We start from the raw sequence: 9,717 nt of genomic DNA on the forward strand, positions 1-9,717 counted from the left end.
TACAAGAAACCCATTAATATGTCCGTATTTCTACTCATGTTCCAATCATAACATTGTTCATTAGTCACCTCGATCATACTTTTTAAAATCATATCTTATTTATACGTCAGAGTTTATTAAAGAATTTCACCTTAATTTTTGTTATTCGTCTTTATTTAATACATCCCGCCATCTTTACTGACAAATCTTTTAAAAAGATGAAGACACCATATTAAGCAGGTGCAGCGTGACCTACTCTTAAACGTATTGGTAAAGGGTTTTGCGAGGAATTTACTGGGATCGAGTCGGAGTCTTGAGCTGGTCCACTCAGCCGTCGCGGCTACAATGAGAGACGCAGCCATTTTTCGGAAAATGTTAGCAAGCTCCTCAACTGAGACATCGGATGTAATTTTCTGGAATAATATTTCTCTCGTCACCAAAAGTCGTAATGAACAGACATAGTTCGTGTCCCTCAGCACCAAGTCAGTGCTTCAGAACCTGAGAACTCGCATTTACAAGACTTCGGGTTCGACTCCCGTTCACATTGCTAAAAGTTACCTTGCTTATTATGATGTTTCTGAATTAATGGTATATGCTTAATGGTAAACATGCTTAATATTCTAAATGTATGTAAGTCTTGCTTTTATAAGCTTTTGTTTATTGAAATCAGTGTACAAGATTTGCGTTTCAATGACGCTACTCGGGAGTTTGTTCCACTTATTCACAACTCTATTGCTAAACCTATATATTTTCTAAATCTATTTTTTTCCGATTTGAACTCATTGGTTCGAGTTCTGTATTGGTTAGATATTTACAGCACATTATTTGTATCCCATTTATCTATTCCTGTCTTCCATCTATACTCTTCAATCATATCCCCCATAATTCTGCGCCTTCCTTTCCAGAGAGTGAAGATTCAGGGTCTTCTGTTTGATCTCGTAGGAAAGATTTCTCTAATAACGTTGGCAAAAGTACCGACAATATGTTAAGTGAAAGGACACAAGTGCAACTAATGTGACATTTTATTGTGGCAACGTTTCGTCCACCAGGCGTTTTGTCAAGTGGTCTCATCCTTCTCTATGTGTTTCCTAGAGCATTTATGTCCATTCCGAAATATGGTGGTTAGAACTGCACAGCATGATCTCGATGAGGCCTAACCAGGGATATATAAAGTTGAAGTATATCCTGATGTATCTTGGAAAATTTGGCTACTTTCATCCTTCGTGCTGCAACGTGTACTTTTTTCCCCCACACATACCCATACCTCTATCTTCTATCAGCTCAAAGTCCCAGACAGCTCAGCAATGACTCCCTCGACAGAGTTGGCTGACGCCACAACTGCTCCTGAGAGATGTAATCCATTCCTTACATACACATATTGTTTGCCATAGAAATTGTTCCAGTTTTTAATGAATGGGATTGTAATTTCTTTTCCGTCAGTTTATACCAATTGCTGTAGACTTCCATTTATTGCCCACTCCTCTTCTAGGCAAAATGTTACATATGATGGGGACCCCTCCCTTAGACCTAACTAACTTTAGAACTGTCCTGTATTTAACTAGCAGTTCCTGTCTCCTTCCCTTCCCAATATCGTTTCCACTAGTACTGAGGCTTGTTCCCATTACCTGACATGCTATTATCCAACCTATTGACTATGTCACCAACACCAGCTCCAAAAAAAACAGCCTCTGAATCACCGACCACAAGGATATTTTTATATTTATTAACAGAGGAGTTAGTGGTACCTTTATCCTCACTTACCATTGAAGTACATTCGACCTGAAGAATAGAAAAGCGATTTCCTACCTTCAAATCTTCTCTTTCAACCTTCCTTACTTTCATGTTTCTCCCTTGACTGGAAATCACTTCCAACTTGTTGCTGCTGTCAGTCTGCTCCTCACTGCTGACAACCTGTTTCCCTTCACTGCTGACAACCTGTTTCCCTTCACTGCTGACAACCTGTTTCCCGTCACTAACCCCAACCACCTCACATTCATTTTTATACTTACCTAGGCGAATTTCCAGCTTATTTTTTCCCTAGAGAGGTAGAACCTCTTCCTTCAACGCCTTGAATTCTGACTCCAACACTACAGAAAAGAGTCATGGCGCTCTATATCACTCCACACTAATTCCCCAAGACAACCCAGGACAGGCAGCAACTTCTCAGGACTAATAACCCCAGTGAACTTCTGACCTCAGTCATGATAAAACTCATCACCGGAAAAAAATGTTGTCAAACATAGATTTGCTCTGCAAACTGTCTCTTTACAATGCTAATCGACGTTATTTATTAGTCCAATCATTTTGACAATGCTTCAAATATAATCATTAGAAGCTCTTCTCTCTCTCTCTCTCTCTCTCTCTCTCTCTCTCTCTCTCTCTCTCTCTCTCTCTCTCTCTCTCTCTCTCTCTCTCTCTCTCTCTCTCTCTTTCTCTCTCTCTCCATGTATACCTATATATATACAAATCCTTTGATTAAGCACATTGTATAATTATAATCATAGTAATGGTTCGTATAAGACAGACATTTATTTTCAATAGGATTATGATAAATTAAAAAAAAAAATAACTATCTGATACTATGTATGCTTTGTTCATAAGAGATTAATTACATTTATAATCTCAACATTTGCTCAAATTTTGTAAGAGCTGCAAATTGAATTTCTAATAGCAAGATGTCTGTTTAATTTAATAACGATGACAAACTGCAACTTATCCTCCCTTAAACATGTCCATTATTTTTTTTTTTGCGGTGTTCAGTATTAATTTCTTAACTCTTAAATTACCTTCAAATTTTCTTTTGTGTCTTAAGTTAGGTTAATTTAGGTTAGTTCATGCGCTTTTACGCTAATGATTATTAACCTCGTATATTTTAATTTTAGCTTGAAAACTTAAAGTCCCTCCCCCCCCCAAAAAAAAAAATCGAGAATCGTGAAAATATCTGGAAATATAATTTTTTTGTTCAAGGACACAAAGATTAGTGACCATAGGATATGGTAAGGAGGAAGGAGGGGGATGGGAGAGGAAGCAAGAGTAGGGAAGAATAGAAATTTGTTGAACTCAGAATTGGGCAAATTGAAGGAAAGATAGAAGACTAGAGGCCCATCTACTGTAACGTAAAGTGCTATTATGTATGTCGATGAAGATTGACAAGAGATACATAAACGAATGATAGACTCCAACAGTCCTACGATTATATAATGAACGAACACACACACCTGTGCAGTTAGACTCGTATAGTATCTTGTTTGCTGTAATCACAGACACGTTCATATATCATGATCCCACGCCCATACATATGTATAATAGCAGAACATAGACATACATACATACGCAGCTAGACACGTACTGTATACGGTGTTTACTAGCAAGAGATAATTTTTCCCAGATTTTGCTCTATTTTCCATTTATAGTGCTCTGCAGTGAGTAAGTTAGGCTGGATCACTGTAAAATGCACAAACCTATTAAAACCCTGAATTTAACACAAATGACCAAATTAGAAAAAAAAGGAGCTACGATACATCAGGAAACGAGGAGGCCAGAGAAAACACATAGACAAAGTGGGAGTCTGATGGTTAGGTTAGGCAAGGTTCGTCAGGAAATAGGACAAGTGTTTCCTGACGCGGGTCTTAGTCAGATGATGACCCGCCGTTGGAGCTTTTAGTCATTTGACCGAGGCCTTCCGCTGGCTTACCGGTCCACCCCTTTAAAAATTATGATGAGTTATAACCATTTAGTTATTGTGGGAATTTGACGGTCCATCTCTCGTGGAGCGAGATCCGGCTGGGTACTGGCCTGTGAGACCCGGCTGGGTACTGGCCTGTGAGACCCGGCTGGGTACTGGCCTGTGAGACCCGGCTGGGTACTGGCCTGTGAGACCCGGCTGGGTACTGGCCTGTGAGACTCGGCTGGCTACTGGCCTACCACACTTGTCAGGCAACCTGATGTAACTATCGTTTGCCACTGAAGGTGTAAGCATGTGAATACCCTTCAAGAGAAGGGATGGGTGGGGGAGGGGGAAGGAAATGACGTGATGCAGGTGAAATGCTCGTGGTCCAAGGAACTGGAGCTGCCTTTCCCTTTCCTTGAATTAAAGCTGATTTTCTCCTATTCAGGCGCTGTATGACGCATGACGCGCTAGTTCAAGAATATAATAATAACAGTAATAAGCACGCAAACATACTTATGCCGACGAATCTTTAATGTCAATACTAAAAAAAATATAATGAAGGCTATGTATACCTTCTAAAATTGCACATACATGAAATATATACAACCTTGCTAAAAAATAATTCTGCACACCGAGTTGAACACAGAGAAGAAATCGAGGTAATGGTTATCAGTTTTGATGGCGGCTATAGTGGCCATACAGCCGTCTAGAGAAACATCGGCTTGCCCATTTTTACCTGCTTCTAGACACACCGTCTTACCACACTTCCACTATAGTGTCCACATCACAGCACCCACAGTGCCCACGCTACAGTGCCTCCACCACTGTCCACACTACAGTTCCTCCACCACAGTGCCCACACCACAATGCCCACACGTCAGTGCCCACACCACAATGCCTTCACCAGTGTCCACATTACAGTGCCTCCACCACAGTGCCCACACCACAGTGTCCACACCACAGTGTCCACACCACAGTGTCTCCACCAGTGTCCACACTACAGTGCAATACTCTGCAGCACCACTTTCCCACGTAACTTTACCTCGACAGCTGCATTACTAGCCACGTTTCTACTCAAAGCTGTGAGCATTCAGGGGGCTGCACCTCAGCTATTTCATTCTCCTACTTTATGCCCACTCACTATCAGTGCATATATCAGTATATCCACGGGAACCAGTGCTTCTACGCACAGAAAAACTACGGGTGCGCCCACGATTTTGGCCAACGGGAGCAGAGAACTATGAACTTAGTGTGAGTTTTGGGGAGCCTAGTGGGTAGCAGGTGTCAGGAAACTTAACCATATGTCTTGTCCAAGATTGACTTTGTTTTACTAGGTGTGTCAGGAAGGATAGGTATGAAAGATATATTTTACATGATGGGTTAAATCCCTAAGCCACTGAAACAAAATAATTATTAGTATATTAAACAGTAAAACTAAAGAAAGTATATCAGGAAGCATGTCTAAGGAAATCATAACACCTCGATGCAAACAAACCATGGAACGGTGGAGTTTTGAACCCATGGCAATTAATAAGTCTTAAAACTCGGCCAGCTGCCTGAGTGGTTAGAGCATTGGCCTGTGAGTTTTGGGTCTCGTCTTGCCATGGGTTCAAATCCCACACGTAATTTTAGATTTAGGAGATTGGAAATATAGAGAGGGCAAGGAACACAAAGTTTCACAGGAGAAAAAAGTCCGTTTAGCAGGTGAAAAGGCAAAGTTTATGGAATTGGAAGAGTAGTCAGGACGAGAGAACGATTTGCGAAGAATGGAAATTTGCAGTCAAGGGACTAAGGGTAACAAATGCGGAAGTGACGGTTTAAGAGAGAAGTAAGAATACAATTGAGCGATGGATATCAAAGTTAGGAAGAGAAAAGTTACACTTCCATTCAGCTTTGAAGTTAACAATCTTGCTCCTTCAGTCAAGTTTAAAGCTGAATGAGAATCTAACTCTTTGTTTCTTTTCCTTGACGTACATGTCCATCACTCGGCTACATCCTTTTTTTTTTCGTTTATCGCAAACTAGTGCACAGTGGCATGTACATTCACTACTTTTCTTACCATGCTTCCTCGGTCATGATGTTTTTATTTCTCTTTGTTTCTTTTATTTCCTCGTTTTTAACTCTCAGTTTTCTTGGAAATTTCAACTCATCGCAAATCGATGTCTCACCTTGCTTAGCCTCCCAATTTCACAAACTCAGCTTACATGCTGAACGGACTTTGATTTCTCTCAAATTCTCTTCCTGTGAAATCTCCTGCTCTTTACCTTCTCTATATTTCCAGTCTAACAAATCTTAACTCTGTTCGTTCCTTAGATAAACTTACTTTTCATCACAATACCTTGCATAACACTCGGTAATTTACCCTGTATAACACTCCATTACAAAGTACAGTTTCTCACAACACTGTCACATTAAACTATTATAACATCACAGTTTGGCACTTCACTAAGCATTTACTAGTGAAGACGCTAGCTCAGACTTCGCCTTTCTGGTCTTGTAAGAATTCATCCCTACGATCACAACACTGTCCTCTAATCATTATTGTATTAAAAGACACAAGTGTTAAGCTTTATATGGGTCACCGACATGACCATATGTCTGGTCTTGTAGTTTCTTCCATACATTAGCATAACTATATTTCTACTATCATTCTACTCACTCTGCCAAACCCTTGACTCACGTCTTAAATAACAGGTCAATGATAGAGCAACACAAACATCTCTCTCGTGCCGCACTTCCCATTTTCCACTCTGGTTATTATGTTATTATACTTCAATCAAAATAAAATGAAAGATCAATATTCCTCAAAACAAAATAAAGTAAAAGATCAATATTCCTCATAAATAATAAAAAAAAATACCTCTCACCGTCAATATAATAATGATTACCGTGATTGCGGCTCAAAATATCTCACCAAAAATAACTGTTTAAAAACTTAATACTCCTCAACGATGATCACACCTGGAGAGCTTGTCTAGCAAGTGGCGTTTGAGCTCTCATTCGGGAGGCAAAGAATTGAAGATCCTGCCATAGAAGACAACGGGAGGGTTGTAGTGCCAGATAGTCTTGTAACGTATAGGATTGTAGTGCCAGCTAATTGTTAGTCCAACTTGTAGATCTGCGCGTCGATAAATGGGCAACGAATGCTCGATATAAGAACACCAGGTACCTTTGTGCCCTGATGTTGATGGAAGGCGTCCTGACATCATCCAGTGCTGGGCCAGACTCCACATCTTCTGGAAAGGTCCTGACATCTGTGAAGTCACATTCTACGTCTTGTGGAGTGCTGGAGTGAAGACTTCTGTGCAAGTAGTTGTATATAGAGTAGGTAGCAGCAGCATACATAAAAATTACCTTCACTTCCCACCACCAAAAAAGCGATCCCTCAGACCATACCATATCTTCCGGCTCCAGGGATTTAAATGCCTGCATTGGGAGGCGAACTTGAATGTACTGAAGTACCACAGCAGCTTTTTCTACATCATCATCTGCCCAGAAGCCAGCATACAACACCCAAATTTGCATGAAGGCAAAACCGAACGTTGGGGCAACAAAGCTAAAAATCCATATTGCTACCACAGAAGCGAGTGTGATAGAACATGTTTTAAAAGATGATTTAACTTCTTTTGTGTCATTAGTCGTTAATTCGGTACCAAAAATTACTGTGTCAACAGTAATAAATTTCTCAGTATCCTCAAGATACTTGTAAAACTTATGAAAAGCTTTAACGACGGTAGGATCTTGTTGGTTATCATCTACAGGTCGATCAAGTTCGTACTTTCCATATATGAGGCAGGCTAAGTCGGTAGCCACAACCAGAAGGAAGATGGCTTCCACCAGCCACACCCACCATCGCTTTTTGAACTCAGCCATGTATGGACACTCGATTTACAAATATAGATATTAAACACAAATACTAAGTGAAGACTGGTAAACTATATTGTTTAAGAAAAAGTTACCTGTATCTGGAGAGCTCCTTCACCACCTCCTTATGAAAAGATGTTTGTCTAAATTAAGTGACCCTGTAATTATTTTGTAATACTTTCACCTAGATCAAGCTCAAAATATATATTCGTTTCAGTCTGTATATCCTGAACGTATATATCCTCAGTGGGAGGGGCTGATAGTGGTGTCGTGGGTAAGGGAGTTTCTTTTGTAGCATTGGATAGAGGTGGTTTTGATAAGGACCTGCCTTGCATGGGCCAGTAGGAATTCGGCAGTGTTCCTCCATTCTTATGCTCTAATTGTATCATGTACTTGCAGTAATAAAGATTAAATTATTATTATTATAGGTATATATATATATATATATATATATATATATATATATATATATATATATATATATATATATATATATATACATGTGTGTGTGTGTGTGTGTGTGTGTGTGTATTATACTGATGTATATACATCTCTTTGTTTATACTTTATACTCTGCTGCTCTGCATATATATCGAGAGAAGTGGGCTGGTTTATAGATTTAAAATTCATCATTATATGAGGATCAAGGAGGCTACATCACCTGTATAACACCATTTACACAGGTGACATACGTATATAAAATGAAAGTTACGCACTTGGGTTTAAACGTATCTACTACTCTAAGAATCACTAAGACTGCATGTCATTTCACCTCAATCAAGAATACTTCAATCCCTAAAATATGTATCAAAATAAAGTCTTAGGGTATATATACTGAACGTATATACACGTCTACTTATAAAACTAACTCTCAATTATGGTTCATGAGTGTTGACAGTATTCTCACCAGCACAAAGGTAAGTACGGTGAGGCTAACAAGCAGTTTGGGGGCACTTAAAGGTAATTCTTGAATTCTGATTGGCCCAACACGTCATTTTAGGTTTCTGATTTGGCCACGACGTTCGTGCATTGGAACTTCAGGGAGGTAGATCAGGAACACATCAAATATTTTGGAGTCACTGCTTGTGGTTCTTCCGCCAGTGTTAGTCGCTGGCGTCAGTGTGAGAAAGTTGTCAATTCAGAGGAAGCTAACGCGTGTTAAGTAACACTATAGCGAGTGCTGAAACTTCATAGTGCTTAGAAAATTAAGTTTCAAATGTATGTCAGAAGACATACGCTATAAAACAAGCGTTATTAAACATACGTTATAAAACATACGTCATAAAATATATTTTGGAAAACATTGGTTAGAAAATCTACGTTGAAAACATGCATTTAACGACGTACCTTCTAAAGACACAGTAGTCAATATTGAATTTAGCTGCTGCTCGGTTTTGCAATTTATATTTTCTTTACTATTAAGACGTGTATGTAAATATATAAACACAATTTGATATAACAAATAAGTAGAAAATCCTGATGCCGACATGAGTGTCGCCGACCTCTGAAGACGTCGCTGTTGACGTCCCTGTTGACGTCGCTGCATGGGAGTGAAGGTAAGGAAGCCTTCGTTGTGTACTGAATGTGAGCAGTCCAGCCTCCGGAGTGAGGACAGTTTTTCGCTCTGGTTGTAAACCGTCTCATACATGACCTACACACTGGAACGAAAACATGATAATTTGGTTAGAGGCCTAGCTTCTCTCTACGAGCCCCGTGAGGGCGGGGAATGTGGCTAGGCCTGGGGACACTTGGTCCCAAAGATGAGGAGGTACTTGTACCTCCTCCCATGGGAGACTTAAGTCTTGAGACACTCCCCAGATAGGGAGCCAAGGCCGGGTCACCACTACTTGGAAAAGACCCGGGCCGGGAGAATACCGGCGAATAAATAAAAAAAAAAAAAAAGATAATTTGACTGCATATTACAGCTGTGGTTCCTGTTTTCTGTTCGCGTTTCGAAGTTTTTTACATCCAAATACTGTAATCCTGTTTAAAAAATAGTACCTCTCGTGTGTGATATGCGTTGCATTAGGCTTTATCTTTTCTTATGTGTAGCTTATGCATTTCCCCCCTCTTACCCAAGTGTGTATACCGTATCGGCTTTTCTGTCCCCTTCCCCGATTTTCATGACCTTGCACTTGCTGAGGTCGAAGTTCAACAGCCACCTGTCAGACCAGTCATGCAGGCTGTTCAGGTCTTCTCGTGGT

At 40.0% G+C, this 9,717-nt stretch overlaps 1 long non-coding RNA gene across 1 annotated transcript in view; it reads left to right on the forward strand.

The window, feature by feature from the left end:
* Window positions 1-8,486: 8,486 nt before the first annotated feature.
* LOC138852530 (uncharacterized) overlaps window positions 8,487-9,717 on the forward strand; it is a 203,605-nt gene continuing 202,374 nt past the window's right edge. The window contains exon 1 of the long non-coding RNA XR_011391854.1: window positions 8,487-9,069. This is a non-coding gene — a long non-coding RNA (uncharacterized lncRNA). The remainder of the gene's footprint in view (window positions 9,070-9,717) is intronic.

Source organism: Cherax quadricarinatus, chromosome 10 (assembly GCF_038502225.1).
Source record: "Cherax quadricarinatus isolate ZL_2023a chromosome 10, ASM3850222v1, whole genome shotgun sequence".
Taxonomy (NCBI): domain Eukaryota; kingdom Metazoa; phylum Arthropoda; class Malacostraca; order Decapoda; family Parastacidae; genus Cherax; species Cherax quadricarinatus.